General features: G+C 39.6%; 1 protein-coding gene and 1 non-coding gene across 3 annotated transcripts in view; one reads left to right on the plus strand and one right to left on the minus strand.

Moving 5' to 3' along the window:
- NHSL2 (NHS like 2) overlaps positions 1 to 24,723 on the minus strand; it is a 313,196-nt gene that overhangs the window by 223,852 nt on the left and 64,621 nt on the right. The window lies entirely within an intron of this gene.
- LOC133753874 (U6 spliceosomal RNA) lies at positions 10,017 to 10,119 on the plus strand. The gene has a single exon (XR_009865113.1). It is a non-coding gene; the product is annotated as a U6 spliceosomal RNA (small nuclear RNA).

Below are 24,723 nucleotides of genomic sequence, written 5' to 3' on the forward strand. Positions count from 1 at the left end.
GGGTGCAAACTGATGAAACCTTTACTTAATATATACTAAATCAATCTGTATATAAAGAAAATTGAAAATAAATCTTGATGTGAATGGAATGGGAGAGGGAGCGGGAGATGGGAGGGGTGCAAGTGGGAGGGAAGTTATGGGGGGGGGAAGCCATTGAAATCCATAAACTGTACTTTGGAAATTTATATTTACTAAATAAAAGTTAAAGAAAAAAAGAATTGTATCTATGGGGGCTGGCGTGGTGGCACACTAGGTTAATCTTCCGCTGGAGGCACCAGCATCCCATATGGGTGCCGGTTCTAGTCCCGGTTGCTCCTCTTCCAGTCCAGCTCTCTGCTGTGGCCCAGGAGGGCAGTGGAGGATGGCCCAAGTGCTTGGGCCCCTGCACCCATATGGGAGACCAGGAGGAAGCTCCTGGATCCTGGCTTCGGATCAGCGTAGCTCCGGCCATAGCAGCCATTTGGGGAGTGAACCAATGGAAAGAAGACCTTTCTCTCTCTCTCTCTCTCTCTCTCTCTCTCTCTCTGTAACTCTACCTGTCAAATAAATAAATAAAAATCTTAAAAAAAAAAAGCTTAACACTGTGGTAAGGTGTTGTGGAATAGCATGTTAAGCCGCTGCCCAGGACACCTGCATGTCTTATCCAAGTGCCATTTTGGTTTCTGGTTCCAGCTTCCTCCCTATGCACCTGGGAGGCAGCAGATGATGGCCCAAATACTCGGGTCCCTGCCACTGACATGGGAGACTCGGATGGAGTTCCAGACTCCTGGTTTTGGCCTGGCTCAGCTCTGCCTGTTTTGGGCATTTGGGGGATAAACCAGTGGGTGGAAGATCAGTCTCTCTCTTCTTCTGTTTTTCCCTCTCACTTTCTCACTCTGCCTTTTAAATAAATAAACACATCTTAAGAAAATTAACAACAATGCAGAGCAAGTGTTGTGGTGCAAGAGGTTTTAGCTATCTCTTGGGATACCCACAACCAATGTCACTTTCATCTCTCCCTCAGATTTAGCTCTCTGTTATTTGGAGGCAGTAGATAATGGTCCAAGTATTTGAGTCTCACCACCTGTGTGGGATACGTGGATTAAATTTGTAGTTTCTGGCTTTGGTTTTACCTAGTCTCAGTTGTTGTGGGCTTTGGGGGAGTGAACCACCACGTGGAAGGTATGCCTCCCCTACTACCATCTATCTCTGTCTTTCAAATAAAAATGTATAAGTAAATAAATTAACTTAAAAATTAACACCACACCTTAACAAATTCTTCCAGAAAATCTAAGAGGAGAAGCAAACTCTTTCAAACTCATTCTACGATATCAGCATTATCCTGATATTAAAGCCATAAAATAACATCACAAGAAAACTACAGACCTACATCCCTTATGAATACAGACACAAAAGTCCTCAACTAAATACCAGCAGACATACAGTAACAAAATAGAAAAGACGGGGCTGGCGCCGTGGCTCACTTGGTTAATCCTCTGCCTGCGGTGCTGGCATCCCATATGGGTACTGGGTTCTAGTCCCGGCTGCTCCTCTTCCAGTCCAGCTCTCTGCTGTGGCCCGGGAGTGCAGTGGAGGATGGCCCAAGTGCTTTGGCCCTGCACCCGCATGGGAGACCAGGAAAAAGCACCTGGCTCCTGGCTTTGGATTGGTGCAGCGCCGGCCATGGCGGCCATTTGGGGGGTGAACCAACGGAAGGAAGACCTTTCTCTCTGTCTCTCTCTCTCTCTCTCTGTCTATAACTCTACATGTCAAATAAAAAAAAAATAGAAAAGACTATACTCCATGAACAAATGAGATTTATCCCAGGAAATAATTAAGATAGGTTTAATATCTGAAAACTAATAAAATTTTATTAGAATAAAGAATCAAAGCCATATGATCATTTCAACAGTTTGGAAGAAGTATCTGACAAAATCTAACAACTTTCTATGATTAAAAAAAACCTGAACATACTAGGAATAGAAGGAACCTTCCTCACTGGATAAAGGGCATCTATTAAAAAACAACAGTTGGCCGGCGCTGTGGCTTAACAGGCTAATCCTCCGCCTTGTGGCGCCGGCACACCGGGTTCTAGTCCCGGTTGGGGCGCCGGATTCTGTCCTGGTTGCCCCTCTTCCAGGCCAGCTCTCTGCTATGGCCCAGGAGTGCAGTGGAGGATGGCCCAAGTCCTTGGGCCCTGCACCCGCATGGGAGACCAGGAGAAGCACCTGGCTCCTGGCTTCAGATCAGCACGATGCGCCGACCGCAGCGGTCATTGGAGGGTGAACCAACAGCAAAAAGGAAGACCTTTTTCTCTGTCTCTCTCTCTCACTGTCCACTCTGCCTGTCAAAAACACACACACACAAACACACAGCTAACACCAAAATTAATGGTGAAGAACTGAAAGCCTTTCCCTAAGATATAGACATTTGCTCTCATCACTTCTGTTCAATGTTGTAAGGCTGAGTAATTAGGTAGAAAAGAAAAGACATTCATATTGGAAAGAATCTGGTGTATAACTACCTCTATTTGCCTATCATATAATCTTGCATATAGGAAACCCTAAAAGCACCACTAAAATTAATTAGAATATATAAATTAAACAAGTTTGCAGGATACCTGATTAATATATCAAAATTTATATTTCTATATATGAACATGAACAATTTGAAAATGAAAATAAGTAAACAATTCGATTTACAAGAGTATCAAAAAGAACAAAGTAATGATAAATTCAACATAAGAAGTAAAAAATTTATACTCCCAAACTATAAAACTCTGAAAGAAATTAAAGCAGATATAAATAAATGGGAAGGAATTCCATGTTCATGCACTTATATTAGAAAATTTAATATTTGTTAAAATGGCGTTACTCTCTAAACTGATCTATAAAACCAAAGCAATCACTATGAAAATTTTCACAATCTTTATTTACAAAAATTGACAACCTGATTCTTTAATCCATATGGAAATGAAAGTGAACCAGAATAACCAGAACATTCTTGAAAAAGAATAGCATAGTTAGGGGACTCACACTTCAAACTGCAGCGACAATAATCAAGACAGTGTGGTACTAATACAAGACTAGATATATAGATCAGTTGAACAAAACTGAGAGATCACAAATAAATCATAAAATTATGGTCAATTAAATTTTGACAAAGTTTTCACGACAATTAAATACGAAAAAGAGAGTCTTCAACAAATGATTCTGAACAGTTGGATAGCCACAGGCAGAAGAATGAAGCAGGGCCCCGACCTGGCCCTATACACCAAAAACCAAGAAAATATTATAGACTAAATGCAAAAATTTAAAGTATAAAATTCTTAGAATAAAACAGAACTAAATCTTCATGTTATTGGGGTAGAAACTTATTTCTAACATATGACACCAAAACCACAGGCAAAAAAAGAGATGATTGAGAAGTTGGACTTCATCAAAATTTAAAACTTTGTGCTTCAAAGGATGCAATCACTAAACAGCAGACATAGCTCATATTACATAAATATTCACAGCAGCATTATCCATAGTAACCAAAAAGTGGAAGCAACCCAAAGTGTATCATCCAGTGAATGGATAAATACAGTGTGGTGTTAGTTATACGATGGAACATTATTCAGCAACAATGAAATGAAATGTCAGGCTCCACTTCTGACAGGACAATATGAGGAGCTCTGGGAACCAACTCCCTAGCAAAACTGGGGAAAATTATTTTTTTTTTGACAGGCAGAGTTAGACAGAGAGACAGATAAAGGTCTTCCTTCCATTGGTTCACCCCCCAAATGGCCACCATGGCCAGCGCACTGCGCCGATCCAAAGCCAGGAGCCAGGTGCTTCCTCCTGGTCTCCCATGTGGGTGCAGGGCCCAAGCACTTGGGTCATCCCCCACTGCCCTCCCGGGCCACAGCAGAGAGCTGGACTGGAAGAGGAGCAACTGGGACAGAATCCGGCGCCCTGACCGGGACTAGAACCCGGGGTGCTGGCGCCACAGGCGGAGGATTAGCCTAGCCACGGTGCCGACCGGGAAAATTATTTTTAAAACTCCAATCATTGACTTCCAGTTTCTGGCTCAGAATACAGAAGCTTAAAAATCACCAATCCACACCAAAAAAAATCAACAATTCTTCTTAGATCTATCAGATAAGTGAGGTCACAAGGCAAACCAATGCTCTCAAAACTAGAGACAGATATGAAGCAGAAACTCATGAGCAGAAACCAATGCAGAGGAAGAAAAACATGAACTTAATGGATTATTTGTTGGGGGTCTCATGAGGATAAGTCTAACTACAGTTAGTTAATATTCTCTTATGGAACATAAAACACACGGTAACAAGTTTGAAGGAGCAGAAGTCACAAAAAGTCTGATCTCAGACTATAATGAATTTAAACTGTAAATCAATAACAGATATCTGAAAGATGTCCCAAATACTCAGAGGTTAAGCAATGCATTTTTAATAACACATGGATCAAAACTCTCCAGAGAAATGGAAACTATGGAACTAAATGAAAATGAAAATACCACTTATTAAGAGAAAATCAACAAAACCACAAGCTAATATTTTGAAAAGATCAATAAAATCAATAAGCTCTAGCCAGGAAAACTAAAAAACAGAAAGAGGAAATAAATTGTTAATATCACAAAGAAAAAGGGGGCCAGAGCCACGGCTCACTTGGCTAATCCTCCTCCTGCGGCACTGGTCCCCCGGGTTCTAGTCTCAATTGGGGCACCAGATTCTGTCCTGGTTGCTCCTCTTCCAGTCCAGCTCTCTGCTTTGGCCCGGGAGGGCAGTGGAGGATGGCCCAAGTGCTTGGGCCCTGCACCCACATGGGAGACTAGGACGAAGCATCTAGCTCCTGGCTTTCGATCGGCACAGTGCACCGGCTGTAGCAGCCATTTGGGGAGTGAACCAACAGAAGGAAGACCTTTCTCTCTGTCTCTCACTCTCACTGTCTAACTCTGCCTGTCAAAAAAAAAAAAACACACAAAGAAAAAAGGGATCATCACTACAGACCCCATGGACATAACTGTCAAGGTTAATCTTACAAGCATAAAGTAAACAGAAAATAGATTTATGTAAAAGTCAATTATTGGAAATAAGAGAGAGAGGAAGAAGGATGGGATCCTGAGCGGGAAGAAAGATGGGGTAGAATGTGTCACTATGGCCCTGAATCTATATATATGAAATACATGAAATTTGTATAACGTAAATGAAATATGTTTTAAAGATTTTATCAATTTATTGAGTGGTCGAGTCACAGACAGAGAGGGAGAGACAGAGAGAAAGGTCCTCCATCTGCTGGCTCACTCCCCAAATAACCACGATGTCTGGGGCTGGGCCAATCGGAAGCCAGGAGTGAGAAGCCTCCTCCAGATCTCCCACGTGGGTGCAGAGGCTCAAGCACTTGGGCCATCCTCCACTGCCCCCCAGGCCACAGCAGAGAGCTGGATAGGAAGAGGAGCAGCCTGGACTACAACCAGCACCCATATGGGATGCCAGCGCTGCAGGCAGAAGTCCAGTCCACTATGCCATAGTGTCGGCCCTTTAAATGAAAATTTTTAAGAAAAAATATTTCAAGCCTCTCACCCCTCAAAAAAGACACTATCGGAACTGGAGTTTGGTAAAGTTTCAGGGCATAAAATCAAGACACAAAAATCAATAGCCGTGGGGCAGGCACTGTGGCACAGTGGGTTAACGCCCTGGCCTGAAGTGTCGGCATCTCATATGGGCGCCAGTTTGAGACCCGGCTGTTCCACTTCTGATCCAGTTCTCTGCTATGGCCTAGGAAAGCAGTAGAAGATGGCCCAAGTCCTTGGGCCCCTGCACCCGCGTGGGAGACCCAGAAGAAGCTCCTGGCTCCTGGCTTCAGTTCGGCACAGCTCCAGTCATTGTGGCCATTTGGGGAGTGAACCAGTGGATGGAAGACCTCTCTCTCTCTCTCTCTCTCCCTCTCTCTCTCCCTCTCTCTCTCTCTCTCTGCCTCTCTTCTCTCTGTGTAACTCTGACTTTCAAATAAATAAATAAATATTTTAAAAAATCAATAGCCTTTATTTACACAAACAATGCCATAGCAGAGAAAGAACTTGTAAGATCAGTCCCATTCACAATAACTACAAAGAATTTTCAATACCTTGGAATAAATTGAACCAAGGATATGAAAGGTCTCTACAATGAAAATTACAAAACATTAAAGAAAGAAATAGAAGAAGATATAAAGAAATGGAAAAATATTCAATGATCATGTGTTAGAAGAATTAACATCATCAAAATGTCCATAGTACTGAAAGCAATTTACAGATTCAATATGATCTCAATCAAAATACCAATGACATTCTTCTCAGATCCAGAAAAAACTGATGCTAAAATTCATATGGAAACACAAGAGACCCCAAATAGCTAAAGTAATCTTATACGACAAAAACAATGCTGGAGACTTGGAATACCAGGTTTTCAGATATACTACAGGGCAACTGTAATCAAAACGGCCTGGTACTGGCACAAAAATGGACATGAAGACCAGTGTAACAGAACAAAAGCTCCAGAAATCAATCATGTACAACCAACTAATCAATCAATTTCTGGAGAATGGATAGTTTCTTCAATAAATGGTGTTCGGATAATTGGATCTACCTGTGCAGAAGTATGAAAAAAGACCCCTATCTTACAGCTCACATACAAATCAACTCAAAATGGATCAAAGATCTAAATCTATCACGTGTTAATATCAAATTACTAGAAGAAAACATTAGGGACACTCTGAAAGACACTGGAGTAGGCAAAGACTTTTTGGAAAAGACCCCAGATGCACAGGCAATAAAAGACAAAAATAGACAAATAGGATGCATCAAGCTAAAAAGCATCTGTACTGCAAAATGAGCACCCAACAAAGTGAAGAGGCAACTTATAGATCAGGAGAAAATATTTTCAAATTATGCAACTGATAAAGGATCAATATCAAGGATCTATAAGAGCTCAAGAAAGTCAACAACAAAACAAAGAATCCAGTTAAGAAAGGGGCAAAGGACATAAATAGGAATTTTTCAAAGGATGAAATACAAATGGCTAACAAACGCATGAAAAAAATGCTCAGGATCACTAGCCATCAGGGAAATGCAAATAAAAGCCACAATGAAGTTTCACCTCACCCCAGTTAGAATAGCTATCATCCAAAAATCAAAAAAACATAAATGCTGATTAAATACTGGCAATGATATAGGGGAAAGGTACCCTAGGCCACAGTTGGTGGGAATGTAAACTAGTATAGCCATTATAAAAGGCAGTACAGAGATTCCTAGGAGATCAGAAAATAGATACCTCTTATGACCCAGCCATTCCACTCCTGGGAATTTACCTAAACAAAGTTAAATCTGCATATGAAAGAGTTATTTGTACCCCAGTGTTTATTGCTGCTCAATTCACAATAGCCACAATAGCTAAGATATGGCACCAACCCTGATGTCCATTAACCAATGACTGGACAAAGAAAATGTGGTATATATACATTATGGGATACTACTTGGCCATAAAAAGAATGAACAGCTGTCTTTTGAAACAGAATGGCCACAACTGGAAACCATTAAGCTTACTGAAATAAGCCAATCTCAAAAAGACAAGTATCATATATTTTCTCTGATATGTGGCAGTTAATATACAATACAAAAATTGTATAAGAATGAAATGGACATTATGGGATGTGACTGTCATTTTTAACATTTGTTTATACCTCTGTGGAACTACAGTGTTCCTACTTTTTACTTGTTGAATATATGATTAGTGGCGAATTAAGCCTGTGAATATAGAGTGGATTAAAAACTTTCAAAAACTGATGAAGAGAAGGGAGGGAAGGAGGGAGCTTTGGGGGGCAGGGGAGTAAGGGGAGTATGGTTGTCTTTTTGGAATTGTACCTGTGGAATTCATGAAATCTGTTTTCTTTATATTAATAAAAATTTTTAAAAATTAAAACATTTTCTCCAAAAATAATAAAACAATCTTTACAGATCTATATTGATTAAAGAAATTGAATCTGTAAGTAATAACCTTCCAAAGTGGAAAGAATCAAGTTCAGATAAATTTACTGGTGAATGCTACCAAATATTTAAGAACAAAAAAAGTTATGTATAAACTTTTCCAAAAGCTAGAAGCAGACAGAATACTTTTTGACTCATTCTGTGAAGCCAGGATTACCTCAATACCAAAACCAAAGACATTATATAAAACTACAGACCAATATTCTCATGAATATTTATGTAATATGCTCAAAAATACTAGAAAATTAAATCCAAGAGTCTATATACATTATAGCCAATTGGGATTATCCTAGGTATGAAAAATTGGTTCAGGGGCCAGTGCTGTGGCATAGCAGGTAAAGCTGCCGCCTGCAGTGCTGGCATCCCATATGGGCACCGGTTCGAGTCCTGGCTGCTTCACTTCCGATCTAGCTTTCAGCGATGGCCTGGGAAAGCAGTAGAAGATGGCCCAAGCCCTTGAGCCCCTGTATCTGCACGGAAGACCCAGAAGAAGCTCCTGGCTCCTGGCTTCTGATTGGCACAGCTCCAGCCACTGCTGCCAATTGGGGAGTGAACCAGTGGATGGAAGACCTCTCTCTGTCTCTGCCTCTCCTTCTCTCCCTGTGTAACTCTGACTTTCAAATAAAATAAATAAATCTTTAAAAAAAAAAGAAAAACTGGTTCAGCATTCAAAAATCTGAGCTAGTGTCATGGTGTGGCAAATTAAGTTACTGCCTGGGACACTGGCATCTCATACTGGAGTGCCAGTTTGAGTCCTGGATGCTCCGCTTCCCATTCAGTTCCATGTATGTTCCTGGGAAGGCAGTGGATGATGGTCCAAGAACTTGGGGCCCTGCTACCCATGTGGTAGCCCAGGATGGAGTTCCTGGTTCCTGGCTTTGGCATGGCTCAGACATGGCTGCTGTGAACCAGAAGATGGAAGATCTCTCTCTTTCTTTCTTTCTTTCTTTCTTTCTTTCTTTCTTTCTTTCTTTCACGCAGAGTGGACAGTGAGAGAGAGACAGAGAGAAAGGTCTTCCTTTTGCCGTTGGTTCACCCTCCAATTGCCGCCGCGGTAGGCGCGCTGTGGCTGGCGCACCGCGCTGATCCGATGGCAGGAGCCAGGTGCTTCTCCTGGTCTCCCATGGGGTGCAGGGCCCAAGCACTTGGGCCATCCTCCACTGCACTCCCAGGCCATAGCAGAGAGCTGGCCTGGAAGAGGGGCAACTGGGACAGTATCGGTGCCCCGACGGGGACTAGAACCCGGTGTGCCGGCGCCGCAAGGCGGAGGATTAGCCTAGTGAGCCGCGGTGCCGGCCAGAAGATCTCTTTCTATCTCTCCTCCTTTCATCTCTGATTTTGTGTTTTTGAAATAAATAAATCTTTGAAAATAAAGGAAGACAAAGTAACAGTCTGAACTGTCATTTAAAAAAAATCAAAAAAATAAGAAATTTTAGAACTAAAAAAAAGTTTATAAAAGAAAAAAAGAGAAAAGTCCTTCAAAAATCAATTAATGTAATCCACCACATCAACAGGCCAGGGAAGAAAAATCACACAATGTGTCAATGGATGCAGAAGAAGCTTTTGATGCAAATGCCAACACCCATTGATTCATGACAAAAAAACTCAGCAAACTGGGAATAGAGGAGACATGTTCAATTTTATATAGGACATCTACAAAAAGCCTATAGCAAAGATCATAATGGTGAGAAACTCAAAGCTTTCCCATTAAGATCAGGAACAAGGTAAGGATGTTCCCTCTCACCACTGCTTTTCAGTGTCTTACTGGAGGCTTAGCTAATGCAATGAAAAATAGAAGGTAAACAAATTGGGAATGAAGAAATAAACTGTGTTCACAGATGACATGATTATCTATGTAGAAAATATGAAAGAAGAGACAAACTCCTGGAACTATTAAACAATTATAGCAAGGCTAGAAAAATAAGGTTAATATACCAAAGTCAATCGCTTTCCTATATACCAGCAATGAATAAATGGAATTTGAAATTAAAAGCTTATTTCTATTTTGTTTGCTTCACTAGCACATGCGATAAAACTGAAAAAATTTAGAGAAGATTAGCATAGCCCCTATTTAAGAATGACATGCTAATCTGTCAAATGTTCCATATTGTTGGAGTGTATTTACCTCAAATTCATCAACTGGTATATATTAAATATGCACAGCTTTTGTATGTTAGCAATACATCAGTAAAATGCTTTTAAAAATACATTACCATTTACATTAGCAAACACCAAAAAATAAGCACTTAGGTATAAATTTAACATGATCTACACAAGATCTGTATGAGGAAAACTACAAAACTATGATGAAAGAAATAAAATAAATAAGTAAAACATTTATTACAATCTATGAACTTATACTGCAGTGACTTTAGATACAATATCGAAAGTGCAATGCATGAAAGAAATGACTAATAAGCAAGACTCATTAAAATTAAAAATTCCGCTCTATAAAAGACACAGTCATCATGATGAAAAGACAAGCCACAGAGTGGGACAAAATATTTGCAAAAGAAATATCTGATAGAGGAGTATCATAAAAAAAATACAAAGAAGTCTTAATATTTAACAAGGCAAAAAGAAGCTGATTTTAAAATGAGCAAGAAACTTAGACATTTCCCTCAAAGAAGATCTATAGATGGCAAAGAAACATATAAAAGATGTTCCATATTATAGATATCATTGATGAGTCTCAAATGAAAACCACAATGAGATGCCACTACATACCCATTAGAATGACCAAAATCCAGATCACTGACAAAAAACAAATAAAGGGGAGGTTGTAGAACAATATGGACTCTTATTCATTGCTGATAGAGATATAAAATGGTACAGCCAATTTGGAAGACAGTTTGGCAGTGTCTTACAGAGCTAAACATACTGTTACCATACAATCAAGCAATTGTGCTCTTCAGTATTTACCAAAATGAACTGCAAACTTATGCCCATACAAAAACATGCATATGGATGTTTATAGCAGCTTTATTCATAATTGTCAAAGCATGGAAGCCACCAATATGTTCATTACTAAGCAAATGGATAAACAGTGGTGCATACTGACAATGGAATATTATTTGGTACTAAAAAAAAAGCCATGAAAGAATTTGAAATGCATATTATCAGGTGAAAGAAAAGAATCTGAAGAGATTATATACTGTACAATTTCAACTAAATGGCATTCAGAAAAATGTAAAACTACAGAGACAGTAAAAAGATGTAGTTGCCAAGGATTAGTGGGGACAGGGATAAAATGGCAGAGCTTAGAGGATTTTAAGGCAGTGAAAAATACTCTGTATGATACCACAATGGAGAGTATGTGCCATAATTTGTCAAAAAACCATAGAGTGTCCAATACCAAGAGTGTACCATAGTGTAAACTCTGGACATCCAGTGATAATGATGTGTCAATATAGTTTCATCAACTATAACAAGTAAACTGCTATGGTGTGAGATGTCAACAAGTGCAGGAGGTTGTGCATGGGGTGGGTATATGGGAACTCTTTGTACTTTTCGCTCAATTTTTCTGTGAACCTAAAATTGATCTATAAAATAGTCTACTTAAAAAAAAACTGCTTAAGTCTCTTGGATGGTCCTAAGGGCATACAGCAAATGAAGAATGTGGCCAAGAGGCAGCAAAATTTCCCTGTGGGCCTCTGAGATCACATTTGACAGGCCTCACAGACAAAAGTATCACAATCTCTAACTTACAGATAAAGACTGCTGTTTGTAATGAACATGCTTACAAGACTACAGATTATGACAGTTTCCAACCACTGAACTTCTGCAGAGTTGCTGTTTCAAAAGGGTTATTCCTTACTGATAATCTCTAGCCACCAATTATCTACAAACAGACCTTCCAGTACCAATCTAAATTCACCCCAAACAAGTGGGACAACTAACAGGGCCAATAAAAAATTCTTCAAAACAACTTATTTCACCTCACTCAATTGTTTCCTCTTTTAAAAACCCATCATTTTTTGCCTTGAGGAAACACCAGGCTTCTAACCAAACTTATAGCTCCCAATTTTTCAAATCTATCTTGTACCATAGTAAAACTGCCATTGTTTTATTTTAGCCTCATTTATGATTTCTTGGTTTAAAAGAAATACTTACCCCCCAAAATCTACTATATTTCAGAACAAAGAGTGATATTCTGGGGTATCTAAAACCAAGACTCATTTACTCTCTCCCCCCTGCCAGTGTAAGGAGACAGAAACTCCACTTCATACTGGTACAACCAAGAATACAGGGATCCTTCTCCTGCAGCTCCCAGAGACTATCTTTTCGGCAAGAATAAGATATTAGCATTTCTCATTCTGCCCACAGCTACCTTTCAGATGGGTGATGCTGAGAAGCTGATTCATCTTTTCTCTCACCTAGCCTGACCTGGGGATGAAGGCTCTAAGATATGACACCACTGGAAATACTACGGCTGTGATCACTCTTGGCCTGGTCTGTTGAGCAGAAGCACCATGCCAGAAAAGGCCATCCAAGCAGACCTGGAGCTGTTGCTTTTCTGTCCATGAACGCTCAGCTCCTAAAGTGAGGGGGTTACTTAGAAACCTACCATGTCTTTGATCCCAGCACCAGAGGTGTGGCTCAGAGATTTTTTTTCCATGGGGGGAAAGCAAGCCATAAAACAGAGAGATCGGATCATCTCACTAGGAACTGACTTCATTTGTAACAGAACATTTTGAATACCAAGCCTAAGTATACTTTTTATAAAAGAGATATATTTATTTATTTGAAAGTCAGAGTTACACAGAGAAAGAAAGGGAGGGAGGGAGAGAAAGAGAAAGAGAGAAAGAGAGAAAGAGAGAGAGAGAGAGAGAGAGAGAGAGAGAGAGAGAGAGTCTTCCATCCGCTGGTTCACACTCCAATTGGCTGCGACGGCTGGAGTTGGGCCAATCCGAAGCCAGGAGCCAGGTGCTTCCTCCCGGTCTCCCACACAGGTGCAGGGCCCAAGGACTCGGGCCTTCCTCCACTGCTTTCCCAGGCCATAGCAGAGAGCTGAATCACAAGTGGAGCATCTGGGACTCGAACTGGTGCCCATATAGGATGTTTTTTTTTTCTTTTTTTTGAATATTTTATTTATTTATTTATTTGACAGGTAGAGTTACAGACAGTGACAGAGAGAGACAGAGAGAAAGGTCTTCCTTCCGTTGGTTCACTCCCCAAATGGCCGCAATGGCTGGCGCTACACTGATCCGACCGGAGCTATGGCGATCTGAAACCAGGAGCCAGGAGCTTCTTCCTGGTCTCCCATGCGGGTGCAGGGGCCCATCCTCCACTGCCCTCCTGGGCCACAGCAGAGAGCTGGACTGGAAGAGGAGCAACCGGGACTAGAACCATATGGGATGCCGGCGCCACAGGCAGAGGATTAACCTAGTGCGCCACCGTGCCAGCCCCGGGATGGTTTTTTCTACCCACTATGCCACAGCACCAGCCCCCTAAGTATACTCTTAAAAACAGTAGAGGTTACATGGGAGACTCAGAAGAAGCTCCTGGCTCCTGGCTTCAGATTGATGCAGCTCCAGCCATTGTGGCCAAGTAAGGAGTGAACCAGTGGTGGAAGATACCCCCCCCCTTTCTCTCTTTCTTTCTCTCCCTCTCTCTCTCTCTCTTTCTCTCTCTCTCTCTCTTTCTCTCTCTCTCTGTGTGTAACTTTCTCTCTACTTTCAAATAAATAAATAAATCTTTAAAAAGCAGTGGAGGTTACAGTCAAAAGTAATAAGAGAATGATAGACTCACTGGAGATATGAAAGTACTTTAAAATGTTCATGGAAAATGGAATTAAATGATAAGCTCATTTTGGTGCAAAAAATAGAAATACATGTATTCAAGGGGTCTTCAAAGAGTTCATGGAAAGTACGTATGATGAAACAAATGCATGAATTTCAATTTTTTTTGCATCAAAAGAAACTTAGTTCCATTTTCGTTGAACTTTCTGAAGGACACCTTTAGAGGCTAAACTGTAGGCTGGCTAGTTTCCTGGTGAGAAACAGGTAGAGAGCTGAGGCAGAGCCTCTCGGCATCAGAATGAATCTCAAACACTGCTCTAAGGATTATCAGTCCAAAGGAGCCAAAATATGATTGAATCAAGTTATGGAACAATGAATGCCCTAGGGAACTTTTTGAAACAGCTAGCCACTAGTACGAATTACTGCTTGTGTCTGGTGTGGTAAAAGACACAGTAAGCCCTTCCAAAACCCTGTGGGCATCCCAGGGCTGTGCTCCCCGAGGAACTAAATCATCAACTTCACACTTTGAGAGTATGTAGAAAGAAACTGCATTGAAGTACGCAGTCTGTGACTAAACAAGTAAATAAGCAAATATCATAAATAAGTCCTGGACTGGAGGTGGGGAGACTGATATTCAGAGTTGCTTCAGTATATTATCTAAAATATCCACTTTCCAGCAAAAAAAAGTATGAGACAGGCAAAGAAACAGGAAATAAACCATGCATTACAAAAAAAAAAAAAAGCCAGGCAACATAAAATACTAGTGACAATGACCAGATATTAGATTTAACAGGCAAAAACTTCAAAGATATCATTATAAATATGTTTAAAGAACGAAACAAAATTATGAATAAAGTAGTAAAATAAGATGACAATGCCATATAAAATAGAGAAAAATCAATAAGGAGATGGAATTAATTAACAGAACAAAGGGAAGGGCTGTCTTTTGGCACAGCTGTTAAGGATGCCACTTGGGGATTTCCACGTCCCACATCAAAGTGCCTGGGTTCACACCCCAGCTTGGCTCAATTCCAACTTCCTACTGACATACACCTTGGGAGGCAGCAGGTGATGGCTCAAGTACTTGGGTTCCTGCCATTCACATGGGAGACCTAGATAGGGCTTTTGGCTCCTGGTTCCTGTTGCAGACACTTGGGGAGTGAACCAGCAGATGGGAGCTCTTTCTTTGTCTTGCTCTTTCTGTCTCTCTGTATTTCATAATAAATAAATAAAAGTTTAAAAAGTTAAAAAATGGAAATTCTGGAGTTGAGAATGTAATAACTAAAGAGAAATAATGAGCAACTGATATATTTGTTTCCTAAGGTTAGGACAACAAAGAACCACACACTGCATGGCTTACAACAACAGAAATTTGTCTCATGATTCTGTGGCCTAGAAGTCTGAAATTAAGGTGTTGGCAGAGACATGCTCTCTCTGAAGACTCTAGGAAATCCTTTCTTGCCTCTTGCAGACATTCCTTGTCTTGTGGCTGCATTACTCCAACGTCTGCCACCATCTTCACATGACAACCTTCCCTCTTTGTTTCTGTGTCCAAATTTCCCTCTTCTTGTTAGCAAATCAATCATGTTGGATTATGAGCTCACCTTACTCCTAATTATACCTATATCCTATCCCAAATAAGGTCACATTTAGAGGTACTAGGGATTACAATCCCAGCATTTTTTTTATTTTAAATCTTTTTTAAAAAGATGCATTTATTTATTTGAAAGGCCCAGTGGCAGAGAGAGAGAGAGAGAGAGAGAGAGAGAGAGAGAGAATCAGATATTCATCCACTGGGTCACTCCCTAAGTGGCTGCAACAGCTACGTCTGGGCCAGGCTCAAGCTAGGAGCCAGGAACTCCATGCAGGCCTTCCTCATGGGTGGCAGGGTTCCAAGCACTTGGGTAATCTTCCACTGCTTATTCAGGTACATTAGCAGGAAGCTGGATGGGAAGCAGAAGAGCCAAGGATTCAAACTGGTACTTTGGTATGGGATGCTGATGTCACAAATGGTGGCTTAATCCACTATGCCACAACACTGGCCCCAACACATCTTTTTAAGGGGACAAAATTTAGCTCATAACAACTGGTAATTTCATCACACAACTATAAAAAGAACACATAAATGCTCATTTCTTCTTTCTTAGCTGATTTAAAAAGCAATTATATACTTTAAAGTATATATAATGTAATATCTGGCTTAAACATATAGACTTACGACATATATATATATATATATATATATATATATATATATCAATAAGACCACGAAAAGAGATGAGGAAGGCAAGGGTATATTGGTCTACGGAAACGACTGAGGATGAAAACTTCAATTCATAAGAACAAATGAAGATAACCAGGAATATACTGATTTTAGGGATACAAATACATTTTAGCAAGTAGGCCAGTTTATAAATATGAAACCCATGAATAATAAGGATTGGTATACCACTTCTATGTATCACTAGAATTAAGTTAGTATAAATCTGAAGGAGATTCTGGTAAGTTAATCTGTATATGGTAAGGTATAGAATAACAACTAATAAAATAATTATAATAAGTTATAAAATCAAAATGCTAAATTAGAAAATATTCACTTAATGCAAAAGAAATCAGTAAAGGAGGAATAGAGAAAAAAAAGATCTGAGACTTAAAACAAGTAAAATGACCACCAGCTATATCAAATAGAATGTAGTTCATTATATAAAGTTGAATGGCTGCCATTTAATTCCCCAAAATTCCATCAATAAACAGGGATTTAGTAAAACATCTTAAAAAAAGTAAAATGGCAAATGTAAATCCAACTACATACATAATGTTATATATTATTATATAATAATATTAAGTGGATTAAACAATCAAGAAGAAGAGACTGTCACACAGAATTAAAAATATGTTAAGATGTCCATGTCTCATACTGGAGTACTTGCGATCAAAACCCAGCTTTGGCTCTTGACACCACCTTCCTGCTAATGCAGACACTAGGAGGCAGCAGTGATGACTCAAATAATTGGATTTCTGCCACCCAACGGAATACCTTGAATGATTTTCCAGCTCTCAGGTACAGTATGGTCACTGTGGCATTTAGGGAGTGAACCAGCAAATGGGATCTCTCTCTCTCTTTCTAATTAAAAAAGTGTAACAATTGAACTGTATGCTATCTATAGTAGAAACTTTTTAAATTCAATGATACACATACACTGAAAATAAAAAAAAAATGAGAACGGATATATCATACATACACTAATCTTAAGAAAGCTATATTACTGCCATACAAAACAGACTTTCAAACAAAAAGTATTGCTAGAGATGAGGAGGAACATTTTATAATGACAACAGGATGATTCATCATGAAGACAAAAACATATATACAACTAACAACAGAACAACAAAATACACAAAGCAAAAACTGACAGAAACTAAAAGGATAATAGACAATTTAAAAATAATAGTTGGATACTTCAATACCCCACTTTGAATAGTTGCAGAATTAGGCTGAAGATCAACTTTAAACCTGATTTAATCAGAAATAGAAGAGAAAACTAAGCCCCAAAGCAGAAGCAAATAAGGAAGAGCATAGATAAATGAAGTAGAGAATAGAAAAGCAATAGAATCAGTGACACTGATAGTTGGTTGTTTGAAAAAATTAAGAAAATTGACAAACCTCTAGCCAGACTGACGAAGAAATTATAGAAGGAAGGTTCAGGAGTGGCAAGGTGGCGGAATAGGAAGGGAGCACACTGATAGTCCGGGAAGAGACAGTTTAATAAAAGTGGAGATACTGCAGGTTCAAGGAAGAGTAGGGGAAGAAACAGCAGAGGAAACTCTTCCGGAACTAGTGATTCACAGTGGACCTGCGTGGAGAGCGTGGGGGCCCAAGTTCGGGACACCAGCGGCAGACTCAACACACGAGTGCTGGAACACGAGGTGAGCCGAACCTCAATAGCCCGGGACACAGGCGGGCAAGTGGAAAGAGGAGACTAGAGGGAACGAGGCTTGAAACTCCGTGGGGAAAATTTCACCAGGCTAACTAGAAGAGAGAAAAAAAAAAGTGATCGATACGGACACGAGTTTTTCTCTCTCTCTACTCACCTCTCAAAGGCGAGCAAGACAAAGAGCAGGCGCCATTTTGGACATACAGCATAAGCAGGGCGACCTCAGGTCTGCACCGGCCCAGAGTCCAGCAGAAAAACCTGACTCTGGAGGGGTGAAATTACAGGAGATTAGGATCTAACTTGGCAACCCAGTGGGAGACTGCAGGAGAATTGGAGCCCACACCGAGGGCAGCAGAGATTTCCTGTGTGGTCCTTGGGAAAGAGCTTCCAATCTCTGGCTCCTGTGGGTATATCATTCGCCTACTAATTACCTCCAATTACGTTCAGCTGTGTGCAATTACTTCCCTTTTGAATAATAAAAAAAGAATGAAAGAAAGAGAGATTTACCACGCCTAACCTGGGAGTGTCACCTTTGGCACACCCTCAACCCTGAGGAACCAAACAGAGCTCCCAGGCCACACTCATCTCAAGCCTCTAAGGCTCCACCGAAAGCAGACAGTCCACTTAACCTAGAGCCACAGTATAACAAGAAAAAACACCACAGTGAAGAAACCAAATATCTCCAACATGCCAAACAACAAACGCAAAAACCGAGGTAACAAGAACAAGGAAGACACTATGATGCCCCCAAATGAAAAAGACACCCCAATTCAAGATTATGAAGATGATGAGATAGAAGAAATGCAAGAAGCAGATCTCAAAAAATTGGTAAGATCATTAAGAAGTTCTCAAAAACAAATTCTTGAATTACAGAAATCCTTAATGGACAAGATAGAAAATCTCTCTCGTGAAAATGAAATATTAAGGAGGAATCAAAATGAAATAAAACAAATAGTAGAACAAGAAACTGTGATAGTGAAGAGAAATCAAAATGAAATGAAGAATTCAATAGATCAAATGACAAACACATTAGAGAGCCTTAAAAACAGAATGGGTGAAGCAGAAGAAAGAATATCGGACTTAGAAGACAGAGAACAGGAAAGGAAACAGGCAAACCAAAGAAAAGAAGAGGAAATTAGAAATCTAAAAAATATTGTTGGGAATCTACAGGATACTATTGAAAAACCCAACATTCGGGTTCTAGGAGTTCCTGAAAGCATGGAGAGGGAGAAAGGATTAGAAGGCTTTTTTAGTGAGATACTAGCAGAAAATTTCCCAGGTTTGGAGAAGGACAGAGATATCTTAGTACAGGAAGCTCATAGAACCCCTAATAAACATGACCAAAAGAGATCCTCACCACGACATGTTGTAATCAAACTCAACACAGTGAAACATAAAGAAAAGATCCTAAAATGTGCAAGAGAGAAACGTCAGATTACTCTCAGAGGATCTCCAATTAGACTCACAGCAGACTTCTCATCAGAAACTCTACAAGCTAGAAGGGAATGGCGAGACATAGCCCAGGTACTAAGATAGAAAAACTGCCAGCCCAGAATATTATATCCTGCAATGCTCTCATTTGTGAATGAAGGTGAAATAAAGACTTTTCATAACAAACAGAAATTGAACGAATTTGTTGCCACTCGTCCAGCCCTGCAAAAGAAGCTTAAAGATGTGTTACACACAGAAACATGGTCACCAATATGAAAGAAGGTAAAGGAAGGAAACCTCACAGCAAAAGATCACAGGAAGCTCAATTTCTCTTTGACATAGAATTAAAATCTGATTCTCTGTTAAAGCAATGTGTTCAAGTAATCTATTATGTTCTCTTGATGTCTGTTAAATTCTAATTGTTCAAAAACAGCTGAATTTTTATTAAGAGCTATAGGTTATTTAAATATGTGCTTATTTTCAAAGATTTGAATAATCACCTGTAACAATGATCAAATTTGGTCTATGTTATGTCATGATTTTAAGGAATCTTATTTCAACCGGATATTTTGGATTTTGAGCCTTCTTGGCATTCTTGACAGGCATTCAAAAAATCAAAGTTTCAAACAATCTGGACTCTAAAATTTCCAGTAAATCTTAGACTTTGGTTTTTCCAGTTTGGGCCCAACTGAAAACAATCGAAGGACCTATGTCTCTCATAGAGACACCAACTAATCAGGCTATTTGGATTATATTAAAGTACTGTCAAGATGTGACATGGTACTAAATTTTAAGTTCCTATAATGGAAAATGCTATGAATACAAATGTTTGAGAATTAAAAAGTCTAATGATCTTGTGTTACTAGACATGATAGTTATCTTAATGAGAAAGCCCCAGAGGCTTAAAGGGTTAAATACCTGTAAAATCCTACAGGTGCTTTCAAAAATACTGTGAAGTAAGCAAGTGCCTCTTGTTGGTTGATGAGTTTATAATTTTAAACATGGCAACTTAAAGTCTTTTGTCATCCACAGTCATATATGATTTGCTACTCATAAAACTAAAGCGTTGTTGGTTCTGTGTTTAGCTGTCCTCCTATAGGTTCCTATGGACTTTTTCCAGCCACTTCTATTGTATTCAGTACTTTGGGATGGCTCTGTAAACAGATGAAGCCAATAATGTATTAACAGTACCAACTGAGAGAGAGTATGGTTAACTGAGGTTACTAAAAACAAAAAGCAATTCAAATCAATTGGCAATCTACAAAAAAGAGTTAAAGATTTTAAAAGCGATTATTAAAATTGCTATATTGGTCTATTATGTTAGGTTATATGTGTGTACATATTGTATGTCCACATGGGAAAATTTTATTAAGAATTTTATTTTAATTGGCTTATAGATAAGATTGTCCATAAATTTAAGCTGCTAAAATTAATCAAGGATACATTTTAATTCGTGTGACCTGAATCTCTGCATCATATGTTTTATACTTGTTGGTAGAAAGAAACTAAAAATATTTTATATGTTTGTGCTTAAGTTTACTGGTTAAACAAACTACACCATGTTAGATATTTAAGAGGTGTTTCCAAATACATGATTCTTAAAATTTATAGAAGGCATTGGACCTTCCGGTAAATGTTTTCTTAAGTTGTTATCTAATGGTTGAAACTGTTTGCTAAGTATTCATGTAATATTGCTATTGTCAGCAAGCGATCTAGGACTTGCTCCCTCATTTCTCTATTCTAAGCCCAACTTGTTCTTTCATTTCTCTATTCTCTTCAAGGTAGGAAACTAATTCTATTATGAAGGAATCTGTAGGACGCACAATTTAATCTTTAGACCTTATAAAAGAGATGGCTAACATTTTCTGTAATAGCATAGCCAAAATAAGAGCTTAAAAAATAATCTCATAGCTAGATTTACTTCGCCATCAGCGAAGTATACAGTAAGTAGAAAAAACCTCCCTTCCAGACCAAAGGGAAAGAAAGTTTTAAAGTGAGAATATAATTTTCCTCATGGGCATTGTCTACCTTAGAAAAACTACTACAGAAGATGCCTGTGACTATAGTCTTGTAGTTCAGGCCACTGAAGATTAGAGATGGGACATGGGCACTCCCTTGACTTGCATCCTCTGGTCTGCTTTAACACAAACCAGGAGGAAAAGAACGCTAGGCATTAGAAGCAATGGGTGGCAGGCCTATTAATGGCTGATCTGTACAGTGATCTGCCCTCAAGGAGACCCAACAGGCCAGTCCACTGCAGTGGCTTTCAATGTGGTAAGCCTGGGCTTCAGCAGAAGTCAGCTTGTGAAGAGCCCTGGCAGCTCTGCCAAGAGTTGGATCACTGGAAATGGACCTGCCCTGGAGTCGAAGGATGCCCAGGTCAGAGCCACAGATCTTATTGGCTCTAAGCTGAAAAGCCCTTCACTCAGCCCAACTTCCAACGTAACCACTGCAGCTGAGGGGACGGCCAAGTAGGGTCAGCAACATTGAAGGCAGAACTGTAAATTTCTTGTTAGAGATGCCACCTGCCTTTACCTGGCCAGCTCTCCTCCCAGGCCAGCTAAGTCATGAAAGTCAACAGAGTGCCTCCCCCTAGGAAGTACCCCATGTGAACAGATAGATAAGTCTGTGCCTCTTAACTTACAAGGCCTAAAGCCCAACAGATTATTATCAAGCCCCTTCTGTCAGGTTCTATTTACCTCTCAATCAGGAAACTTAATTGTAGCTTAGACAGCACCTTTCTTAGCTCCTCTAATAATGACTCTGTCCTTTGTTCTAGACCCTGTCTAGCCCACTTGGGCCTAATTCCTTCGTTATCATAACCTCTACCTCCAATGGCTCTACTCCCAACCTGTGTGTACTGATGATCCTCTTCCCCACTTAATACTCTATAATTGTTCAGACCTGGTTAATGCCACTCTCAGGATCATTGGTTACTATTCTCACCCTGTCTTTTATGACCTTGTCTGAATGCGATCAGAGTCGGCGAACTTGGAAGGCTTGGAAGGCTTCCATAGCCTTGGCAACTCATGACGACAGCCTAGGGTGGTTGCTGGCACCATAAACTATAGTGTCAATTTGTTGGGTCAACGTTAGGAGTCACTGTGCACTTGCTCCTCATGTGGGATCTCTGTCCTTAATGTGCTGTACATTTTGATTTAATGCTATAACTAGTACTCAAACAGTATGTTTCACTTTGTGTTTCTATGTGGGTGCAAACTGTTGAAATCTTTACTTAATATATACTAAATTGATCTTCTGTATATAAAGAGAATTGAAAATGAATCTTGATGGGAATGGAAGGGGAGAGGGAGCGGGAGAGGGGAGGGTTGCGGGTGGGAGGGAAGTTATGGGAGGGGGAAGCCATTATAATCCATAAGCTGTACACTGGAAATTTATATTCGTTGAATAAAAGTTAAAAAAAAAAGAAGGTAGGTTCATGCTACTAAAAACAGAAATATAAGCGGGGGACATTATTACCAACTTTTGCGAACTAAAAATAATTTGAAGAGAATACTATGGACAATCTTATATCAACAAATAAAACAACCTACATGACATAAATGAGTTATTTGAAACACACAGGCTACCAAAACTGACTGTAGAAATAAAAAATCTGGGCCTGGCATTGGCTGCTGCTTGTGATGCTGGCATCCCATTTGGGAGTGCCATCAAATCCTAGCTGCTCTGTTTCCCATCGAGCTTATTATTAATGTTCCTCGGAAGGCAGCAGAGGATGGGCCTAGTGTTTGGGTTCCCACCACCCATGTGGGAGACCCTGATGAAGTTCCTGGCTGTGGCCATTTGGGGAGCGAACCAGCTGATGAAAGATTCTCATTCTCTCTTGCTTCTCTCTCTCTCTCTCTCTCTCTCTCTCTCTCCTTTCCCTGTTACTCTGCTTTTCAAATAAATAGATATCTTTTACAAGAAATAACAAATCAGAACAGAACTATAGCAAGTAAAAACATTGAATCAGTAATCAAAAATCTCTCAATAAAGAAAATTCAGGATTAGATGGGTACTCTGGTGGATTCTACCAAACATTTAAAGAAGAATTAATACCAATTCTTATATATTTCCTAACTTACTCTATTAGGCCAGCATTACCCTTATATCAAAGTCAAAGATATCACAAGGAAAGAGAATTAAAGATAATATTTCTTATAGAGATACAAAAATCTCCAGTAAAATGCTAGAAACTGAATCCAGTAGTAGTAAATTATAAGTATTATTTGCCATTTCAAAATGGAATTTCTCACAGGAATGCAACGATAGTTCAACATATGAAAATCGGGGCTGGTGCTGTGGCGTAGCTGGTAAAGCCACCGCCTGCAGTGCCAGTATCCCATATGGGCACCAGTTCGAGTCCTGGCTGCACCACCTCTGATCCAGCTCTCTGCTGTGGCCTGGGAAAACAGTAGAAGATGACCCAAATGCTTGGGCCCCCACACCCACATTGGGGACGCAGAAGTTGTTCCTGGCTCCTGGTTTTGGATTGGCCCAGCTCCAGCCATTGAGGACATTTGGGAAGTGAACCAGTGGATAGAGGACATTCTCTCTCTCTCTCTCTCTCTCTCTCCCCCTCACTCCCTCCCTCCCTCTCTGTAACTCTACCTTTCAATTACTGAAATACACCACATTAATGGAATGCAGAAAAAAGTTTAACAATGTCCACACGTTTTATGATGAAATTAAAAATGAGAAATTGAAAATAATTTCCAAAACAAAACAAGGGGCGCTTATGAAAAGTCCAGAGCTAAGATCATATTCAATGGTAAAAGACTGAAAGCTTGCCTCCTAAGATCAGGAATAAGACCATTATTCTTTCTAGCAACTTTAATTCAAAACTGTACAGGGGATTCTAGCCAGATCATTCAGGAAAAAAATATAAAAATAAGAGAAAGGAATAAGAGTAGAAGGGAAGGAATAAAGGAAAGAAGGAAGGAAAGAAGGAATGATGGAAGGAAGGAAGGTAGAGGGGAAGGGAGGGAGAGAGGGAGGAAATTCATGTAAATAATTAAGGAAGAAATAGTAAAACTCTGTCTAGTCAGGGGCATGATCTTATATACACAAATGCCTTTTTAGAACCTACAGTAAAAACTCCTATTAGAGTTAATAAATTAATTCACCTAAGTTGCAGGGTATGAGATAAAATACTGAAATCCATTGCTTTTATATATAATGAACATTAGCAATGAATAGTCCAAAGATGAAATTAATGAAAGAACTCCACTTATAATAACATCAAAAAGAGTAAAACATGAATAAATCTGTTTCTGTACTTTATATATATATATATATATATATATATATATTTGTTAATTGACACTCAGTAATTGTAAATATTTTTTAAAGATTTATTTTATTTATTTGTAAGGCAGACTTACATATATACATAGAGATAGGTCTTCAATTTTCTGGATCACTCCTGAAATGGCAGCAATACCTGGATCTGGGTCAGGCAGGAGCCATGAGCCAGTAACTCCAGCTGGCTCTCTGACATGGGTTCAGGGCCCCAAGCATTTGAGTCATCTTCCACTGCTTTCCCAGGCACACTAGCAGGGAGCTGGATCAGAAGTGGAGTAGCCAGGACTTGAACTAGCACCCAT

Source organism: Lepus europaeus, chromosome X (assembly GCF_033115175.1).
Source record: "Lepus europaeus isolate LE1 chromosome X, mLepTim1.pri, whole genome shotgun sequence".
NCBI lineage: Eukaryota > Metazoa > Chordata > Mammalia > Lagomorpha > Leporidae > Lepus > Lepus europaeus.